At 43.0% G+C, this 22,747-nt stretch overlaps 1 protein-coding gene across 9 annotated transcripts in view; it reads right to left on the reverse strand.

Moving 5' to 3' along the window:
* PRICKLE1 (prickle planar cell polarity protein 1) overlaps positions 1 to 22,747 on the reverse strand; it is a 113,906-nt gene that overhangs the window by 27,837 nt on the left and 63,322 nt on the right. The gene's annotated exons all lie outside the window — the stretch shown is intronic.

Raw genomic sequence — 22,747 nt, forward strand, 5'->3', positions numbered from 1 at the left:
ATTTATTTAGGGGCGCCTGGGTGGCTCAGTGGGTTAAAGCCTCTGCCTTCGGCTCAGGTCATGATCTCAGAGTCCTGGGTTCGAGCCCCACATTGGGCTCTCTGCTCAGCAGGGAGCCTGCTTCCCCTCCTCTCTCTCTGCCTACCTCTCTGCCTACTTGTGATCTCTGTCAAATAAATAAATAAAATCTTTAAAAAAAATTTTTATTTATTTATCTGACAGAGAGCACAAGCAGGGGGAGAGGCAGAGGGAGAAGCCTGCTCCCTGCTGAGCAGAGAGCCTGATGCAGGGCTCAATCCCAGAACCCAAGGATCATGACCCAAGCCAAAGGCAGACAGATGCTTAACTGACTGAGCCACCCAGGTGCCCCCATTAATATGTTTTCTAGGGGAAGGCAGATTATAGGAAACAATCACTTTTTAATTTATATTTGTAAAATAAATGTATTTTCATATCATTTATACCTTTTTTCTATTTATAATGATCAGATAAAACTTTTACAGTTTAAGAAACAAGAGAATATACTATAATATTAATATAAGGCAGAAAATTTCAGAGGTAGAAGGTGATGCTCCTGATTTAATTCATAGTTGACATGGGAAAATACATGAACACATAATTCCTCTCCCTGTATCTTCCTCTCAGTCATGAACTTTAATAGTGAAATCTCCACTGCATTTATTTCCAGTGCTTTGGGAAGGGATGTACCAGTCCCACATTTGCAAGGAGTCAGATGTATTAGCTCGGGAGCTACTCAAGCTGATGCCTCCCATATCCATCCATTGATTCACTGATATTCTTTTTTTTTTTTTTTTAAGATTTTATTTTTTTATTTGACAGACAGAGCACAAGTAGGCAGAAAGGCAGGCAGAGAGAGAGAAGGGAGGAAGCAGGCTCCCTGCTGAGCAGAGAGCCCGATGCAGGACTTGATCCCAGGACCCTGAGATCATGACCTGAGCTAAAGGCAGAGGCTTTAACCCACTGAGCCACGCAGGTGCCCCTGATTCACTGATATTCTTTCGTTGATTCCAAGATACGTGTTGAAGGGCAGCATTGTTAGACCTAGACCTTCCCCTTAAGGAGTTCATATTGAAAATTTCACTTTCTATTTATATCTTAGTTTATTTCCAAAAGGCTCAGAAAAATATACAAGATGAGTGGGGAAAGTAATTTCATTTTTCAAAATACATAACAAACCATGATACATCATGATTATACTACAGTAGAGGCATGGTTAAAATTATAATCCAGGAATAAGAGGAAATGCTGATCAATCAATTCTGGCTAGGAGGTGAAGCTCAGGGAAGTGGGCAGGTGGGATAGGTTTTGATCTGGGGCTTTAAGGATTAGAAGAACTTGATCACAGTAATTCTTGGAGTAGAGCTAGGGTGGAAAACAGGGGCCAGGCCAGACTGAGCTGATCAAACTTGAGAAGAGTCAGCATCTCTTAGTAAACCATGATAAATGTGACAGAAGGACAGGAACATAGCGAGGAGGGGTTAGAGACTGTGCCCAAAGGAAGGCAGGACCTCTACGCTATTCTGGGGGCTACGGAAGCCACAGAAGTTAAGGCAGAGCAGAGAGACAAGATTGTATCTATGGACTAATTAGAGGGAGGGCAGAGAGCTGTGCAGAGAAACTAGATGGAAAGAGCTTAGAAGCTACCTCAGTATTCAAGGGCAGAGAAGACAAGACAGTGTGTCTGAGGGTGAAGGAACTGGACTTGTGGCCGCCCAGTGTGTCTGCTGGAGGTCAGGGTGTCAGATGGGGTGAGGACCTTCCTAAGTGAATCAGCGTTCCCGTAGTTTACTTGAAAGACAACCAAAAGTTTAGCCCTGATGTGAGCTCTAACTGGAAATAGCAAATACTTCTCATGGCCCAGGGGAGACAAAGGATTTACATTTTTCTTTCTTTTTTTTTAATCTCCACATCCAAATCCAACATGGGGTTTCACCTCATGACCGAGAGATCAAGAGTCACAGGCTCTACCAGTCCAGCCAGCCAGGCGCCCAGGGTTTTCCTTCCTTCCTCCCTCCCTCCCTTCCTTCCTTCCTTTCTTTGTTTATTTGAGGGGTGGGGGGAGAGGGAGAGAAGCAGACTCCCTACTGAACCTAATCCCACGAGAGATGTTCAACCGACTGAGCCACCCAGCTGCCCCAGGATTTACATTTCGAGGCTCATCCTTTATCTTCCTGTTGATATTCACCTTTTAAACATAGTACTTACATCCTCTACTGTTAAAGAGCTCAGGGTCCATGCCTGTGAAAGGAACAGGAGCACGATGTTTAGGCTGGAAAGCGATCTACATAGAAGAACTACCCAGCTGCTACTACAGAGGTCAGATGGCATTGAAAATCACCTTGGTATGGGAAGTCGGGGTCTACAATCTAGCCGTTCGCGCTTTATACAAAACATCTAAATGATAGGTATTGCTTTGTCTTAAACTTGAAAATTACGGAGTGTTGGCTACTTTATTTCATAAACTACATGTGCAAAGCTATTTTGCTCACCTGTGTATTTTCTTACACTCTTTAAATGCTCCACCACCTAAAATGGTTGACCGTCCCCAAGGGAGAATGCAGACCAACAAAGGCATGCCAGCTTTTAACACCGTTACTGTGTGCCGTAAGTAATCAAGGTGTTCCTAGAGAGGTGTCAGCAAAGAATTAGTTCAAGCAGCCAGAAGCCTCTTGCCGAAAACAAAAAGGTCAGCAAAGCTTTCCATAACATTTCTTTATCTTATCTGAGATCCCAAGTCCCTTTCTGCAGCCGTGGGAATTTAAATGAGGTGATTTTGTAGAGGAGACTGGTTGGCAAGCTTTAATTAGACCGTGCCAGGGACAGGATCTGCGTTTCAAATTGTTGTATTGGTCCTGAATCACATAGTTCTAGATGAGTAATGGTCTTTTATTGCAAGTTACTTTTAGTATCTCCTTTCTCCTTTACTCTCACAGCTGTAGTCTCTTCAACACTGAGTTTACACTGAATCGTGGAGGGGCGAAGGCCAGGGAACCCGTCTGTGCTATTCAGTTGATAGATACACAGGCCTGGTATATTAGACACTTTGCCTGGTACTTAAGGGATTCTCAGTAAATATTTGCGGAGTGTCTTGTGCACATTGGATTCTCCACAGAACCTGACACAGACCTTGCACATACTAAGTATCCTTTTTATATCTCAACGATCAAGCTGTTGTTTTCATTTTTATTTAGATTAAAAAAAAATGTGTCAGCTGATTTGAGGTTAAATTTTCCAGTTTCAATATTTAAAGTAGACTCATGACACTTATCACTTAGGTCATTTATTCTTTTTGGCTTCTGAGATCAGATAGGAATGAACTGGCTCACTTGAAATCTCCTTGGAAAACTCAAATTTCTAATCCTGTGCTCCACCCACCTCCAAACTGATGTCCTACCTCCTTGTCTCTTCCCAGTCCCCCCGTGGCCACCAATACTCCGAGTGAGCCGCAAAGCAATCAGTCCAAAGTCTCCACTCCGGTGCCCTCCTTCCTGCCTACCCTCATTTGGTCACTTATCAGATTTTTGTGTCTTTTAAGCTTTTCGGGTTGACTCTGTCCCTCCTCCCTCTGTGGCTGCGACCCCACTCCTCCACCCCCCTCCCCCTGCGGGGGCAGGTACCACGCAGCCTGACTCACCCCTCCCCATCCTCTCATCACTTGACCACCAGGGATGTGACTGGCTTCATTCTCCTCCTTTGAATTCCCTTCCTCACAGTTTGTCCAGTACCTTCCTGAGTTCTTCGTGGTGAGGGCCCTCCGTTTGAAGCCCCTGTTGAGTTCCCCAGCACTATCACCACTACCTGAACTACCTTGGGCTCTCTGACTGGGGGTTTCCAACCCTACCAGGCTGTTTCCTGACCCTTTGCGCTGACTAGCCACTCACTTTGATCTGCCCGGCCAACTGACTTCAGGACCTCATTTGGGTTGGGTCCTGGGACTGCTCTTCCCTGAGGCCCCAGTACACCAAGGGTTTCTACACTGTGTGTCCCCTGATCCAGAATCCTCCATTAGTCCTAAGACTCCCAGCTTATTCAGTCTAGTCCCTCCATCCAAATCACAGCTTCTTGTCTTTCTCCACCAGAGATCCTACTCACTGGAGTGATGTAAGTCTCCTCTCAGGTGCATACAGCTTTTGAGAGAACCCAGAGGCTTTCATTTTCACTCAGTGGCTACTCCAGTAAGGATGGGCAACAGTCACTATTTTGGTTAATATTAGCATATGGAAGAGAGAGATTTTTGAGGAATAGACCTGCTGGTGTTTCTGGCTCCGTGAAAGAGCTTTCCCCAATGCTTCCATTCTCCTTCTGCCAAGCCCATCCCAAAAGTCCAGGGAAAACAGTCATGGTGGGTTGCTGGATTAACAGAGATCATGACAAACAGGACAGCCTCTCCCAAGTTGTCAGAATTTTGAGTTTGGTAATCCCGTTTCTAGGTGAGAGGCTTCTTGAGAGCAGCGTCCGCCCCCTTCTCTTATGTCACAGGACAGAGCATAGTACAGACGACTTGCTGGGGTGGATATTGGTTAAGTAAAGTTAATTTTGGCCAGGTGCAGAAAGCGGGGCTCCAGGAGCAGACCCCTCTCCAGTCAGATGCAGAAGCACCACAGCCCTGAGTGGCCTGGGCTGCGGTCCCATAAGCAAGATGGCTGGATCCAACACCCATTCACACTGCCTCACACCCCAACCTTTGAGACACAACCAAATCATTAACAGCCTGCTGTCGACCACGCTGAAGAGGAATTTCTGAGACACAAAAATCAATGTAAAGTGATAGGAGATCTATAACGTCAGCCTTGGGGTGTGCAGAGTGATGAAACCGGAAGTTAGGTTAGTTGGAGACAAATCACAATCCTGGGTAAAGGTGTGAATGGCTGATAGAGAAAGAGAAGAAAACCGGGAATGTCAAAGGAAAAAATGGGTGTGTTTTCTCCAAAGATGATCACGGTGAAGAAGCTGTTTGTCAGGGATAAAAGTGAGGTCTTGGTGGAACTGGAGGCTGCGATCATCCTTAACCCCCTTTAGGGAAAGAGAGCAGTGCCTTCTAGCATTTCACTGAGCACCTGGTATAGGGTCTGCCTTTGGGCGAATTCAGTAACTTCAAGACCGTGGTGGAATCTGGGAAGAATGAGGAGTCAAGTATGAGAATTGTATGTCATCTGTATGTGTATGTCAGACACATACAGTGATGTGACTACATGTTCTGTGATAATACATGGGGGAAGAACGCAATCATGCTAAATGAACCTTATAGCAGCTGTAACTTAAAGAGCACTCATTTTGCTGGGCACTGTGCTAAATCCTGTACAAATATCTTTTTAAAAATCCTTGCAACAGCATCAGATAGACCTCATATTCTTCATGTTACAAAGGAGAAAAGTAAGACAACGTGCCCTCAATCCCTCAGATAGCTAGTACAAGAGTCTGGATTCAAAACCTGGTCTGACATCAAAGCCTATCGTCTTAAACAATTCTGTTATTTGTTTTTTAAAGCAGCACTTCTTAGAAATAGCAAAATAAAACGGTTTGTTTTCCCCAGCTTGTCCCCCAGCAACATCATCAGAAAATAGGAAGAAAATTCTAGAAGTTTTAAATATCATGCTATTCTGGGGAGAAATGAAGCCATTACTGGTCAGTCCAAGGGGAGCTCAATGAATGTCTTAGCTTTGTTGGCCCCAGGACCAAAGAGTTGTGTGCCTCAAAAGAGGGAGAACCCCCCAGCCCCCAACCTTGGAGATCATCAGATAAAGGATACCATCAGCTTTTTGAAGGAGTTCACTGCACCATTTTAATTTCTACAGATATAACGTCATCTTATTGTCCACGTACAACAAAACTGGCCTGTTTCTGAAGATCATCCCCATAACAGCGGCTCTGTTGCCCTATCAGTCACTACCAGTCCCAGGGCATACGAAGCTCTCATGCAAATGAGGTTTTCATTCTCGGATGGGCTCAGCAGCCCCACCATCACCTCCTCCACTTAAAGGCAAATGATGTTGGAACGAAGAACAAGCCACGAGAATGGTTCAGTTTCTAAGTCGGTGGGTGACACGGCATCCTCAAGGCAACGGCACTGAAGTAAAGTGGCCACTAATCAACTTGTCAGACAAAACTGATTACACTGCAACTCCCAGAACCATAATACATTATGATATGTATGTGTGTGTGTGTATTTTTTAAAAAGATTTTATTTGAGAGAGACAGAGCAAGCAGGGGGGAGGGGCAGAGGCAGAAGGAGAAGCCGACTTCAGGCTGAGCAGGGAGCCGGATGCAGGGCTCGATCCCAAGACCCCAGGGCAATGACCTAAGCCAAAGGCAGACACACTTAGCCAACTGAGCCACCCAAGCACCCCATTTTTTTTTTTCCCATTAAGGTCCTTCAGTTCAGTTGCAGCAAATGAAAAATGAAAATCATAGAACTACTAATCTGTCTGGCAGCATTTCTGGGCGATTCTAATTTCCAATATGTCCCCCAACAAAGATTTCTTGCAGATAAGCCCAGATAATAGGAGACCATTAGGACTCATATTACATCATAGAGGTTTGTAAAGACAATCTGCTTCCTTCTGAGGGGCAAACATTTTTACTTCACTCAAACGCTTGTTCCGGTTTCAGACTGCTGACTGCCTTGTAGCCTATGTAATAAACCAAATCACATTCCCATTCCTGACCATTTCTGAATCTTTAGCTTCCCTTTCCATCGATTCCAACAAGGAATCCTTGAAATCTAGGAATCTTTGAAATGCTTCTCTCTTCCTTTTGGAAAAGTACATTTGAAAGGGGGAGCAATTCAGTGAGGACTGAAAGGATCATTAGAAGATAGTTTTATAAAATAGCCTGTTTTTAAGATTGGAAGAGTCAAGCGTTTTTTGAAAGAATCCAGTGATACGGTTAGAAAACCTCTTCAAATGGGGCCACTATGACAAAGATGGAGGAGGAAGGCACATTCTAGTGTGAGCAACACTTATGAACAAACATTTCCTTGTCTTCCCAAGAAACTCTAAAATGACTTTCTCGAACATGCTACTGTCTGATCCCTAGGAAGACCTTTTATGAAGTGCACTTTTTTTTTCCCACAATCAGGCATATTAAAATCTACAGAAAAATGCCACTCTGTTTCTCATGCTTAATTAAGAAAGTTCTTAGGGAGGATGAATATGATAATGGCATACATAAATATTTGGAATTCTTAAAAGCCTGTAATAGGAACATCGAAGCATTATGATTTTGATGTTGCGTAATACACATTTATTTTACAGTAGCATTATAAGGGGAGACAGAATTCCACATGACCACTAGTGCACTAGATAAACTGCACATTTTCTGGGCATTATAAGGATACTATTCACTGTTACCATCAACACTGCCAGGAGAAATCAGGAGAGAGTGAGCTGGGGGTTCTGCCGCATTAGTCCCAGGACTCTGCCAACAGGTACGGCAGCCACCACCGTCACTGGGTAGATTCCTGGTGGCAGTCTCTGTTTTGAGTAGAGGTGGAACCAACAATTCCTTTACAGACTGGCCTGGGAATGAGTGAGTGGACATAGACGGTTTTGTAAGTTTTTCCCCAGATGGTCTCACATCCTAGATAGTTTTTTTTTTTTTTTTTAAGATTTTATTTATTTATTTGACAGAGAGAGATCACAAGTAGGCAGAGAGGCAAGCAGAGAGAGCAAGAGGGAAGCAGGCTCCCCGCCGAGCAGAGAGCCCGATGCGGGACTCGATCCCAGGACCCTGAGACCATGACCCGAGCCGAAGGCAGTGGCCTAAACCACTGAGCCACCCAGGCGCCCCCTAGATAGTTTTTAAAGGCAAAATTTAGGGACTGCTTCACCATGGTTCTTAAAAAGTATGATTTAAAAAAAAATTATTTCCCTCTCTGCTCCTTTCTATTCCCAACTATCAGGGACCTACATTGTGCACTGGAATGTATTTTTAGGGCAGATGGGGGAAAAGGGCCAAGTTTCAGATGTCTCTTTTCTCTATTTCTTTCCTTCCCTGTAAGGTTTTCTTTATGGACCTTTCAGTCTTCGGTTTTCATAACCTCCTAATGTAAAACACGCTAAGAAGAGCAATGAATGTAACAAGCCACATGTTGCTTTGCCTTTTTTCTTTCCTTTTTTTTTGGAGGAAAAAAAATCCAGCTTCCAAGAAGAGTATGCAACTTAGCAGTTAACTGAAATTAAAGATGTTTTAAAGATCTCTTAACCCCGGTCTTGGCCATCTTGTAATATTTTAAACTATAAACTGGAAACATATGATTATGATAAACTCTGAAGCAAACAGAAGATGTTAACACCATGGACAATAGTTTACAAAATTCTGGTTGAATGAGGCAATCTGAGTATTTTTACCTATGCCAAAGATAAGAGACACGATGGAAAATTAACTTGAAGGATTTCACAGTGAAATTGACACTAGTACATTCTGAACCCTGGATTAACAATCTATATCTGGGCTTCCACAGACATGCATAAATTATTCAAAAATTTTATGGCTCAATTCAGCTGTCAAAGAGAAGAGCCTTTTGACAACACTTCACACCTGTTACTTATCTAGTAAAGTCCTGGGCTGAGTTATTCCCACCTGGGATGAGCATGTCCAGACTTCCCTCACACTCATTTTCCACAGGGGACAGATTCTTTGGAGTGTTGGGTAGTAAAGAAATTAAGACACACTAAAACCCCTGGAATTTTCCCCCCAATAGATGATCACAATGCAGAACTTAATGACTGAGAAAGGAGAACAGACCTTACAATAGCATCACAAGAGATGGTCTGTTTACGGCTCTTTCATGAGACACAGACATACAGAACAAAATAGTAAGAGCCACTGACTTCATTACCTGTTCTGAGGAAAGGACTAGACAACCAAAAATAAATTAAAAGTAACGGAAATCGTGCAAGCTAATTTTTCTTCTGGGTTTTATACTCACAGGAAATGTGAAAGCCCGAAATCAAAACACATCAGAATATTCCCAGCTTCCGGGTAATTCACAGCTGTGGGCATCTCCAATTGACCCCAACAATGTCTTCATACCTTCCCTCAACTCACTGAATAAAGAGATGAAGCCTAGGTTCCTACAACCGGCACAAATCCCTCTCCAGGGACCTCCCATCTCCTACCTGCTTGTAATTCAAGGGAGTTCTGGTTAGTTAACGATGTGACACAGGGGATTCTTGGGGAAGAAGAGGATTGAGACACGCATCTAGTTTAAATTCTGAGTTCACGGCAAAAAAAAAAACAGAAAAAAAACCCCACTTCCTCGCAAAAATCACACGTGGATTTTAGAAGTTCCCAAAACTAATCCCACTGAAATATCAATTCTGTTGATGGTTTTCCATAAAGGGAAAGGAGATGTAAAGAAAAGTGGGGTCTTAGGAAAAGTCTACATCATACAAGATGAGGGTACTTAAAAAGCAAGGGATGGGAATACTGGAGTGCATGTTTCTGAAAACAGAGCCAGGATCAGCTCAGAGGCATGTCTCCTGGACAGAAGTCCTGGGAGTGGTGCCGGGAGAGCAAACCTCTCGTTCAGAGAAATTTGGTGGGCAGAGTGGGAAAACCACTCTGTTATAATTCAAGTGTCTTTAAGGAGAATATCCTGACTAGGAACAAAAGGATACCTGCCTCCAAAAAAGCACACTGAGTGGGCAGAAAAGACGAACAGTCACTCTGGAACGGATTCCACGGATGGGTGACTTCCCCCATTGGGGGGCATCCGAGCTGGGCAGGGACGTGAGGGAGAGGGAGCCATGCTAATGAGACCTGGACTGTGTGGAAAATACTGAATGAGGTTTGGATTCGTGAGGACTCTAGGGCTGCAAATAACGGAAACCAAACTAATTTGAGGAGGCAAAGGGTGGGGAGGGGTAGTTTACTGGAAGGATACAGAAGTGTCTCAGAAAGCAACAGCAGGAATGTGGCTGAGCCTCCGAAAATGGCCCTGGTTCAGAAATGGAGTCCCTCAGATTCTAAACAATATTCTTCCTCGTTTTCTTTCTCTGCTTCTTTCTGGTTAACCCTTAAGTGCCTGCAAAACAGAACCCTATGGCTCCTCGGTTTATGGGTTAAAAAATGGCTACCTCTCACCTCCCAAAAAAAACTTTGGGGTGAGAATTCAACATGACTGCATGACTGCCAAGGGTCCACCCCTACCCTGTATGCATGGGGACAGATGGATTTGGATTTGGGTGTGTATGTTTTGTAGGCTGCAGGCCAGTAATTCCTAGTGAAGGTGGAACTGTCTTATCCTGCCCAAATACTCCAAAAATGTCTATTCAATTGACTAAAAATTCTGCTTGTAGAATGGGGCAAGAGTGCTTGCATTAGATATTATGGATGTGAATTAGGTGATCCACACCACTGGTGATGGAACAGAAACCGATGCCAAGCTAGCTGGCAATCTTCTGCAAAGCCCTACAGTGTACACATGCAGGGCACCTGGGGGCCTCAACTGGTTAAGTGGCTGACTCCTGATTTTGGCTGAGGTAATGATTTTGGGGTTGTGAGATCAAGCCAGTGTGGGGCTCTGCATTTGTGTGTGGAGCCTGTTTAAGACACTCTCTCTCTCCCTCTGACCCTTCCTACCCCACTTGGGTGCTCTCTCTCTCAAAAAAAATTTTTTTTTTAAATATACAGATGCCTTCAGGGAAATACAAATCAAAACCACAATGAGATACCACCTCACACCAGTCAGAATGGCTAAAATTAACAAGTCAGGAAATGAGAGATGCTGGCGAGGATGCGGCGAAAGGGGAACCCTCCTACACTGTTGGTGGGAATGCAAGCTGGTGCAACCACCCTGGAAAACAGCATGAGGTTCCTCAAAAGGTTGAAAATAGAACTATCCTATGACCCAGCAATTGCACTACTGGGTATTTACCCTAAAGATACAAACGTAGTGATCCAAAGGGGCACGTGCACCCGAATGTTTATAGCAGCAATGTCTACAATAGCCAAACTATGGAAAGAACCTAGATGTCCATCAACAGATGAATGGATAAAGAAGATGTGGTGTATATATACACAGTGGAATACTATGCCGCCATCAAAAGAAATGAAATCTTGCCATTTGCGACGACATGGATGGAACTACAGGGTATCATGCTTAGTGAAATAAGTCAATCGGAGAAAGACAACTATCATATGATCTCCCTGATATGAGGACATGGAGATGCAACATGGGGGGTTAGGGGGATAGGAGAAGAATAAATGAAACAAGATGGGATTGGGAGGGAGACAAACCATAAGTGACTCTTAATCTCACAAAACAAACTGGGGGTTGCTGGGGGGAGGTGGGTTGGGAGAGGGGGAGGGGGGTTATGGACATTGGGGAGGGTGTGTGCTATGGTGAGTGCTGTGAAGTGTATAAACCGGGCAATTCACAGACCTGTACCCCTGGGGATAAAAATACATTATATGTTTATAAAAAAATAAGAAATAAATAAAAAAATTAAATTAAAAAAAATATACAGATGCCTGGACCATATATCCCTATGAATTTTGATTCAGTAAGTCGGATTTAGTGCCAGAAATCTGCCTTTCGTACTATTTCCCTAGGTAATTGCCATTTGTAACTAGGTTAGGAACCACTGAACTATAGGACACCACTTTGGTTAGCTAGATTTCCTGCGATAATGGTAAATTTGTGGAATGAGAATGAAGAGCTACTTTAAGTTTTCATTGAAGAGTCAACAGAAGATTCTAGCTGGGCCCCATAAGGTCTTTGGTACTGCCCGGGAAGCAGTCATGGGGACGAGTGAGCCTCAGATCTCCTTCACGAAAAGTTCCGAAAGGATAAATGCCATTTTAGGGATGTGACCCACTTCAGTTAAGATGTCTTTTTTAAGTGAAAGTTAACTTCTCTTTGATTATATTAAGGGCAACTTTTCTTTTGGTGTGGCTGTGCTGCTGGTTTTAATCCACAGAGCCTTTGAAAACTATGGTTTCTCACGAGTATTTAAAAACCAAGAGAAATGTAAAGCCATTCCACATCTAATTTTTTTTTTTTTGAAGATTTATTTATTTATTGGAGAGAGACAGAGAGAGACAGAGATAGTGAGAGAGGGCAGGAGCAGGGAGGACAGGAAGAAGCAGGCTACCCGCTGAGCAGGGAGCCCGATGCAGGACTCAATCCTGGGGCTCTGGGATCATGACCTGAGCTGAAGGCAGTCGCTTAACCAACTGAGCCACCAGGTAGCCCCACATCTAATATTTAAACCCAGTATTTTGAGGACATGCAACACTTAATTTTGATTAGGCATAGATTTTGTATTTTCAGCACATTGTCTATACATGAACTGCACTTTCCTGAAGCTTTTGAGACAAGTGCTGTTCCCACTGATGTAAATTCACTGCTGTCCACCAGTTAACTGCTTTATTGCATAGGAGAATTTTCGGTAGCTATTATTATATTACAGTAAGGAAGACTTCAGGAGGAACTAACATCCCTTCCCCATCACACCATCAGTGAAGGTTGTGTTGGGCTGAGTGGGAAGCGGAACGTCAATGATGTTGACGGGTATTTCGAAAGCCAGCACATCTGTGTTGGTTTAATGTGGAGAAAGAGAAGATGACTATGGCTAGTCATGTGACAGACGGTACATAAGCTTATCGCCAGGCTGAATCGCAGTATTGACAGTATTAATTTTTCCTCATTAGGCACAGAACACGGTAACTACATATCTGAGGATACACAGTAGGATTAGATTACAATTCCTGTTCCCGTGTGATTTTTACCAGGGTATGAAATGCAATTATGTCAATTTCTTTGAATTAATCCATCAATTTGTCACTTTGGGGTTTTATAAAAGTTAACTGTATAAACAAATGAAAGTGAAAGTATGTTTTAATGATGATTGAGAACACTTTTTACAATTTTTAAAAAAAACCATTAAATGATAATAGTCCTTCTTTTGTACTGGTTATAGCGGAAAATGAAAAGTTTGGAGAATGTGGCTCTGAGGGAGGGAACAGGAAAAAGGGAAGGGGGTGGAATGCTGGCCCTGGACTAAGTATTTTTATAAAGGATCCTCCGTACTCATACTGCTTAAGGGCACTATGAAGTTTATTATATGGCAATAATCTTAGCACAACATATTTTCCTGTTAGAATATCCTGTACCACTACCTTGAACTTTTTTGGCTTAAAACTGAAGTATGTCTGAACATTATGTGTAATGTAATTCCCACAAATGAGCTGCTGTTTGGGGTCAAAAAAAAAAAAAAAAGCAAGTGGTAATAAATCTGTAATCCCTGCTACAGTTTTCAGGATAACCTTTATTGGTCTGGGCTCAACAGTTTTAGACGTAGGTATACAACATATGCCAAATTAGAAATGTGAAATCCGTCAACGGATCTCATTGATACAGAATGGTTGAATAAATAGCTTTATTCTTCAGAGCTTTATGTATTTATTACTTAGAGAGCTATTATAAATAGCTTTACTGTTTGTGTGTTTGTTTAAAAGAAAAACAATAGGGAGAGAAATTTGCTCTAGGTTAAAAAATTGGGAATTATCTTGGAGTTGCCTGCCTTCGAACACAGTTGGGCAGAAAAGTACCATAGCATTAAAAAAAGGAAAAGGATTATTCAGAGGGGGACTGGGTGCACTTTTAGGGCCCTAGGGAGGCTACGGCACCCCAGTCTTGAGTCTGGGATAGAGAGGCGTACAAGGCTTGTCACCATACTCCTGCCTCTGCGGACAACTGCTCGGAAGACCTTCACCCCTCTGGGCCTCAGTTCTCAGCCACAAAATGGCAGATGATCTCTGAGGTCTTTTGACTGTGATATCCTGTAATTCTCTGCTTTCCTCCATTTAGAAAACCTAAGAATGGAGGTCAGCTGTATACACACGGGGCCATTTTAAACCAAGAGGCTATTTTAAAATTCACTGCTATACCTCAGAGGGGTGAAGTAAAAGCAATTGCACTTACTCCCTTTGAAGGCAGACGGCTGCTGGCGGTGAGCGTCGCTCTTACTGAGAAGACCACAGACAGAGACGGGCCTGGAAGTCTGAGAAGCCACACCAACCCTTTTTTGTCTCTTCGGGGTTGAGAGAGTATATAGAACTTCAAATGAAAGTTCCCAGGCATGTACCCTAAATTCTCTAACTCATCTGCAACTCCTTAGTCTGAAATGGAAAATTCTATTTTGGGAAACTGTCTAGAGACGCATTTAGGCTAACATGAAGGAAAAGATGGAAAGCAAACTTGAACATAAAACATGGACACTCTCACAGAACTGATGAAAAAGGAAAGTGAAATTCTTTCTTTAAAGCACACACCAGAATGAAGTTCTAAGGGACTCAAAAAGAATGTTCCCACAGCACCTGTCACTTTCCTACTATATTCTGTTCACCCCTTAATTATTTGCGCAATGTCTGTGGTCTCTTTTGGGCTGGAAGATTTCTGAGGTTGGCAACTATGACTGCTTTACTCAGTCCTATACCCGGGAACTAGCCCAGCATCCGCCAGGCAGGAAAGGATGCACGAAGGTTTGTTGAGTGACTGAATGGCTGAATGGCGAATGCAATTAATTTTACGAGAATATCCAAGATGTGGAACACTCAGGACATTAGAATGTCGATTAAAAAATGACCAACAGGGGCGCCTGGGTGGCTCAGCGGGGTTAAAGCCTCTGCTTTTGGCTCGGGTCATGATCCCAGGGTTCTGGGATCGAGCCCCACGTCGGGGTCTCTGCTCTGCAGGGATCCTGCTTCCTCCTCTCTGTCCCTGCCTGCCTCTCTGCCTACTTGTGATCTCTGCCTGTCAAATAAATGAACAAACAAACAAAAAATCTTTTAAAAATGGCCAACATTTGTTCTATTTTTTTTTCTGCTTCCCATTCTACCAATGACCTTTCCTAAGAAATAACTCATGCCTTTCAGTTTGAAAGATAATCAAAATCATTTTTCAGTTGAAAAGCGTAACTTTTTCTTGAAAAATTCTCTAACTGGGTTTCATCTGTATTTCATTCCTGGTATAACTAATTTTTAAAATGGTAAACAAATGAATCCCTGGAATCGATGCCGTTTTCCCAAAAATCTGTATTGAGATGGATCCTTGCAAGGTCCACATTTCTGTAAGAAAAGGGTCCATAGCCCGTGTCCTATGTCACCGTGTTATTGCCCGAGAGCCTGAAAAACCTTTCTTTACATGTCTAGCAATGACACTAACCTGCTCCGTTAAGAGCTCTAAGAAAAAGTTGTGTGATAAAAATGCCAGGGCCTGCTTATCTGAAAGGATCCTTCCTAGTTCAAAGGGTCAGTTTCACACCAGGGTCCCAAGTCTTATCAGCTGGCTCCTCAGAGCCTTGCCATTGTAGAACAAAGGAGGCCTCCGGCGGGCATGACAATGGTACCATCACCAGACACTTCAAAAGCAGCAGGCACTGCACAGGGGATGCCCTGAGTTTGCCCCTCACTGGGATGTTTACACACGCGTTCCAACAGCTCATCGCACAACAAAGGCCAGGCAGCATAGTCAAGGGCACTGTGCTTGCAGGGTACTCAAGGACTCTCTGTCTTCACCAATAAAGCCAGGGGAAATCTTCAGTTCAAGCACCATTTACTCCATACACTGTGTTCTCAAAAGACAAGGGTCTCATCACCAGGGTTAGGTGGCGGGGGTGGGGGAGTGGGGCAGGGGGGATGCATTTCAGCTTCGGGGGTTGTGTCCTCAGCACACAGTTAGAAAGAGAGAGAGGCAGAGACAGAAAGAAATATGCCCACAGATAACCCAGAATAATCTTCAGGTGTCCATGTGGATTTTGCAGGTGGTGATAAAAACCAGATTAAGAGAGGATACTGGCTTGCAAGACGCAAAGGGAAAGCCTGCAGTTGTGAGGTTAACAGAAAGAAGAATTTCTTGAATTCCCTCTGAGGGTCTGGCCTTGTGGGGGAGGCTCTGACCTGTTGGCTTTGTTTGTCTGACTTCCCCGAAAATTAGAAACAAATGCCTATTTTCCCAAATCAGGGTCCCTGGGGGAAAAGGTATGGAAATCCAGTATCTGTGAAAATGATTTAAAAGCTGACCTTTGAGATTCCCCAGCCTATTTGGGGAGATGTGTATTAGAGACATATATAAATAGGATTATTTCAAAGAAACTCAGGCACCTCCGTGTGGGAAACAGGACACTAACTGGGGAAAAGGAGGCTAAATGGGGATCTCTAAGGGATCAAAGGTTAAGTTATAAGGCTTTCTTTCTTTTTCAAAGCAAGTGCCTGTGCTTTGTACACTCTGGGATGCCAAGGGTGTTTTTAAAAACAAGCAAACAACCTCCCATGATTATAGGGAATCCTTTGTACATTGCAAAGAGCTTGGTGGATTGCTAAGGCCCCAAAAGACTTGTGAGGTCTAGGCAACTAGAATCTGCCTGCTTCTCCTTCGTCCCACCACGCTCCCCTCACTGGGACTGAGTGTCCCTGCCTTGGTTCTTCGGAGGTTCCTGTCTCTGCTTAAACCCTAACGAGGTGCTGAATGCCCAGTAAGATGGTCCCCCGATAAACCAAATAAAAGGTTCAAACAAAGTCCCCAGAGAGTTGGATGCATCTTTTATGGTCAAGAAAGAACTTCAACATTTTAGTGAACCTGTAAAGTGGCCACCGTATTTACAAGGCCTCCCCTGCCCTCTCTGGACGGCGCACTGCTCTGCTCCTTCTCCGGAGTGATTGATCTTCACAGCACCTCCCCCATCAGCCAGATGATTATTTTACGCGGTAATTATCGCGTTGTTTGATCCTGGCCCCTGGCCCCGCCTCCTGCACCATGAGGCGAGCCGGCTCCACGTACAAAAGGATTTCTATCCATTTCGTGCATTGATGTCGCTCCCGAGCCTGGTGCATAATAGCTACTCAATTAGTATTTGTTACATAAATGCCTGTAAGCAGCTGTGCTGGGCACTGGGGCGTAAAGGACAGTACGAGCTGCTCGTGGCCCTGCAGTGATTCATGGTCTACTCCCTGTAGATGTTTATACATCTGCAATGCTTTCCTCGTTTTTATCGCCTCTCTTGCTCAGAGCTTTAATGTGTCTCTAAAAAAATTATTACACCACAAAACACGGATACGATCTCATTGTATATTAGGAAGCTACTCAATTTAGTATCTGCAGTACCCCCAGACTATAACCGTTCAAAAATGCATTTGTTGCTTTTCAAAATCCTTTGAGGCGTCATCATTGCAATAAAATAGTCCAACAGTTGCATGGTATATACGAATATATCCCCAAATCATGAAACATTAATGATCTAATAAAAGTAATTAGTTTCACGTTGCAGCAACTGAAACTATGTCTTCTATTCTGGGATTTAAGAACCTTTTATTTTCTGCATTTCATATCTCCCTCTGTGTGCTCCAGGAAACCATCAGATTCCCCCACCAGATAGTTCTCTTAGCTCATGATTCTTCGGCAGGGGAAGAAAGACCCTCATAATTTTTTTTTCTTCCCCTGAATCTCTTGTCAGCGTTCCCATAAGAAACGGTTATCCAAATACCACTTAATTACTGCCACAAAGAATGCTTTCACGAACACATGCAGACCTACAGAAACACCTTGGGAAATCCGAGGGCTGATGAGCTCAAATTAAATCTGAAAAATTTATCTATTACTTATTATCAAAGGACTAATCAAACTGAAAGATCCACATTCCTAAAATAAAATGAGAACAAAGTTTCTTTGCCCATCCTGGCTGATTCCATTTGTTAAAATTTAGTTTCACAGCTGAATTTACACTGAAATTTCAAGCTGAAATTACACAGGCACGTGGTTTAAAAGTCAAACAATTCTAAAAGGCTTGTTCCGAAAAACATCAGTCCCTTGTTTCTCTCCTGTTTTGCTTCCCCAAAGCAACCACGTTCATCTCTTTGTACTGATTCCTTTCCTATTTACTTGCACTTATTCTAGATAGAAGACAGATTACTACTTTGATTTCTTTCTCTTTCTTTTCCTCCTTTTTAGGTTTTATTTATGGATTTATGGATTATTTATTTATGAGAAAGCATGCATGAGCAGGGGGAGGGGCAGAGGGAGAGAAAGAATCCGAAGAAGGCTCCACACCCAACACAGAGCCTGACTCCGGGCTCCATCTCCTGACCCTGAGATCAAGACCTGAGTCAAAATCAAGAGTCAGACCCTTAACTGAATGAGCCACCCAGGTGCCACGTTTCTTTTCGTTTTATTAAAAACACACATTTTCTACTAACTTCCACCCTCACTCTATCCCAAGTCCCTTTCATGGGAGGTTAACTTCTTAACACCTTGTAGGCCTGCTTTTCCATTTATGTTCCCTTCACCTCAACTGATGCTTTGGCAGACTCATGAATTCTAAGCCTGAACTGATTCCTCCTGAGAATTCTGGAGGTACTGCTCTGCTGTCTCCTCTACCTTTTAGTGTTGTTGTTCTGATTTTTCACATTTTACATGAAACCTGTTCGTTTTTTCCTCTCTGGAAGGTTATAATGCCCCTCGCATTCTAAAATTAACTCTAATATGTGCCTCTTTTCAAACTCGGCACTAGGGATTTGGTGAGCCTCTCAATCCAGAAATCCATGTCTTACAGTTTGGAAAATGTATGGAATTATTTCTTTGATGATATCCTTTCCTTCATTTTCTCCTCCTATTTAGATGCTAGTTCCCTAAACCAGACTTCCAATTTTCTCATCTTTTCTCTCCTATTTTGCATTTCTCAGTGTTTTTTACTTTTTAGGAAATTTCCTACCACTGTCGCTTGCAAGACTTCCAGTGAATGGTTTCCATTTTAAATTTCTAAGCGTTCCTTTGTTTGCCCATGAAGTTTCCTTATTTGTAGCATTCTGTTCTTGTTTACTGGGTATAGTATAGTCTCCTTTCTCAGATCATATTAAGTATACATTTAAGGGGATTTCTCCCTGGGTAGTATCTGTTCTGTTATCTCTCTGTACTCATTTCATATTAGGTATTTCTTCCAATGTCTGATGATCCTTGGCTATCTGTTCATATTTTTTTTTAAGATTTTACTTATTTATTTCTCCGAAGCAGAGAGAGAGTGACCACAGGCAGAGGGAGAAGCAGACCCCCTGCCGAGCAAAGACCCTCATGTGGGACTCGATCCCAGGACCCTGAGATCATGACCTGAGCCGAAGGCAGACGCTTAACCCACTAAGCCACCAGGTGTCCCTATCTGTTCATATTTCACTGAGAAGTTGATTGCAAGCTATCTGTCTTTAGGAGAATGGGGCCTGGGAAAGGGAGCCTTTCAATTCTGTCTTCACTCTAAACTAAGATAATATAGCTTGGGCTGTTTCTTTGGGGAATTCCCAAAGTCAGGATCTTTAGTTTTGTGTCATCTTTGCCTCCTATTCCACTGACCAGATTCTCCAGAGAAGGCCTTCCTGTCTACAGGGTGAAACCTGGATGGACAATGTGGAGGAGGCCTGTTACGTGACTGCTCTGGTTTTGGTTAGGTACCCCTCCCTCCACTGCCCCACAGGTAAGACAGCCTCTGTTCTACCTTCACCTAAGCATAAGACTTCTTGAGCCTTTTGGGAGTTCTGTGGTATAACTTAGGTTGCTTCTCAGCTTTCTTCACATCTCTATTAGGATCTGCCTTCTTAGGTCCTCTAAGTCAGTTACTACTATTCTCCCGTTTTCAGCCTCCAAACTTGTTATTTTCTTCTTTCCCATTCTTCTCACCTGTGTGGGTCATATCCTTTTAAAAATAATTTATTTACTGTCACTTCAGTGAAATTTTGAAAGAGGACAGAGCCAAATGTGTATGTCCAATCTGTCATCTTTATAACTAGAGTTCCTTGTTTCATTTCTTCCATGGGCTGGTTCCATCTCCAGCCACCAGGCTCACTGCGTCCTTCAGACTCAAGGACACCTTGCAGCCCCTGAGGTCTTAGTCTGAAGGGAGAGGAGAGGAATTTCAGTTGATAAAAGGCAAATGCGGCCTTCAATGCTTAACCAGGCACTTAAGAAGAGCGGGGTATTTTCTTTGGTAGTCTGAAGGGTGTTTTTTTCTATCGTAGATGGATTTCTTTCTGCACATCAGATAGACATGAATTTCTGGAGTTTGGAGTGGGAATTAAAAAGTCTCAGGATGTCTCTTCTGGACTTGAGCTTGTAATTCCAAAAATAAGAGAATTGAAAACTCAGCCTAATACCACGCTCTCATTTCATTAGCATGAAAACTAGTTTTACTGTAGATATTGGCTAAATTAGAAGTATCAAACATTTTTGAGTATAGATATCTTGATAACACTATAATTGCCTGCCTTCTAATGAGACTGATTTTCTGCACCCTGGAGAATTTCTCATTTTTTCAACCAGAGTGTCTTTTCCTAATAAGCACAAACAATAAGTATACAATATGCTTAAATCCATATGTTGTGGATTTATTTTTTAACGAAGCAAAGTTATTTAAGTTCTGACACTAACAACAGCTGCCATCTCAATTTGAAAGTGTTAAAAATAGCTCAGTGTCCTTAATTTTCCTATATTTGTCCTTGCATCTGTCTTCCAATTTTAGAACTAAAATCCTATTGAATTCACCAATATAAAAGTTATAAGATGAATTTTTTTTTATTTTATTTTTTAAAGATTTTATTTATTTGACAGAGAGAAATCACAAGAGAGGCAGGCAGAGAGAGAGGAAGGGAAGCAGGCTCTCCGCTGAGCAGAGAGCCCCATGCGGGACTCGATCCCAGGATCCTGAGATCATGACCTGAGCCGAAGGCAGCGGCTTAACCCACTGAGCCACCCAGGCGCCCCTATAAGATGAATTTTAATCCTACTTTTTAAATCCCATTTTTATTTAAAACTGAAATATCTTTAATATTATCATCCAGTTAAATATCTTGAAATGTATGTGGCAGTCATCTTCTGGCTGAGGCAGGAATAATACATCTTCTATTTCTCAAAAAACCAACAATCATGTTCGTGTTACCATTTATCTGAAGGGGAGCCTCTGATAGACGAAACGTTATCCTTATTCACAAGATAACCTTCCAGTCTCGGTTCACTGAACAGCTCTGCTCTCTGCCAGTTGTGCTACCCTTCATTTCCTAGTCTCTAAAACAGGGGCAATGGTAGCATCTACTTCGTGATGTCATCGCTGTAGGCAATAAGGGGATGACACACACAAAGCCCTACGCCTCCCATGAAATGCACTGTGGCTTCATAATCGGTAATTCTCTGCTTTATTTGGGAAAGTCAGATCCGAAATTTTGACAGAAGGGTTACATCATTTCTCTCTTGTGGTACACGACCCTCAATTAGTAATCGTTATCATTGTTAATACTGAAAAATATCTTCCATGTGACAAATTCTTTTTGTTTTTTCCCAGCGTGGAGGGTCAGAGGGAGGAGAGGGAAACAGACTCTTAAGCCGACTCCATGCCCTGTGTGGAGCCCGACTTGGGGCTTGATCTCACAACCCGGGGATCGTGGCCTGAGCCGGAAATCAAGAGTCAGATGTTTAACCGACTGAGCCACCAGGCGCCCCATGTGATAAATTTTTAATAGCATTTTTCTCACAGTGTTTTCCAGGGAACTAAACTGTTGCCTCTACTGTGTGGTTAATAGGTATTTACTAAATTTTTAGAACTAGCTTTCGGCTTTCATCAACTAGAAGACATAAAAAAAAAAAAAATAGAAGACCTACTTCAGACCTTTGTGGCCCAATGTCCTTAATCAATGTCGTCCCCCTTCTCTGATCTGGGTGAGCAAATATTGATCTGTGGTGGTCAAGGTTAACAAGATAGCAGTCCTACACTTAGAAAAGTGACCTATTCTTTGGATTAAACCATAGCTGGATGAACTTTTACACCAAAGTAGGCTCTGTAATTCTAAACCAGGTGAGGAAGCACCTGTAGAAGGAGTGGCTAAAAGGGGTGGGGTGAAGTTAGGTACCTTAAAAACAAAGCTGAACTCTGACTCGTGGCTTTGAGTGTTTTAATCCAACAGTGACTTTATTTAGCAATTCAGATACCATCAATGGAAGACCTATGTGTTTAGCAACACAGGCATACGCTTTTAAAAAACAGCTGAGAAATCCTGACCTCAGCCATCATTTCTCCATCTTCCTTGTCCCTCCCAGGAGCAGGAGCCTGGTGTATTTCAGAGCGCAACACCGCCTGCACCTCCTGCTGATATGGTCCCCCTTCCCACCGCCGCTGCTTTGTGTTGGGTAACCATCAGTCCCATGTGGCTCCGGAACATCGTAGTTGGTGTCTGTTTTCCAGGCACGGTTACTGACAGCACCCTCTTCCACCCTCTCAAGTGTCCAGGTTTGGATGACAAAGTATAAGGTCACCCAAATCTATGGGTCACCAGATCTATGGAGGATGTGCACTCACTGAAGTAGGGAAATTGTTTGGAATTGCCACAGGAACACAGATGAGACCCCTATTGCACGCGGGCCACTGAGCCTCTCACCATACTCATCCAACATAACCTGAACTATGGAAAAGAAACATGCAGGACCTTGGCAGACGATGTCCACGAGACCATTAACAGATAGTGGACTTCTCAGGAGGACAATTAGAATGCTGACTCTCCCATTTATCAACTTCATGATGGGGAGCCAGTCATTTCATTCTCTCTTAGCCTCTGTTTCCTCAACTATGCAACGGAAATGTCAATGCTTCCTCAACTATGCAATCCAAATGTCAAATTTCCTTCACCACCTTGGGAGGGGGATTAAATGAGATGATGCATGGAAAGCACTTAGCACAGTGGGGAGATAATGTGA

This window comes from Meles meles, chromosome 7, assembly GCF_922984935.1.
Source record: "Meles meles chromosome 7, mMelMel3.1 paternal haplotype, whole genome shotgun sequence".
Lineage (NCBI taxonomy): Eukaryota > Metazoa > Chordata > Mammalia > Carnivora > Mustelidae > Meles > Meles meles.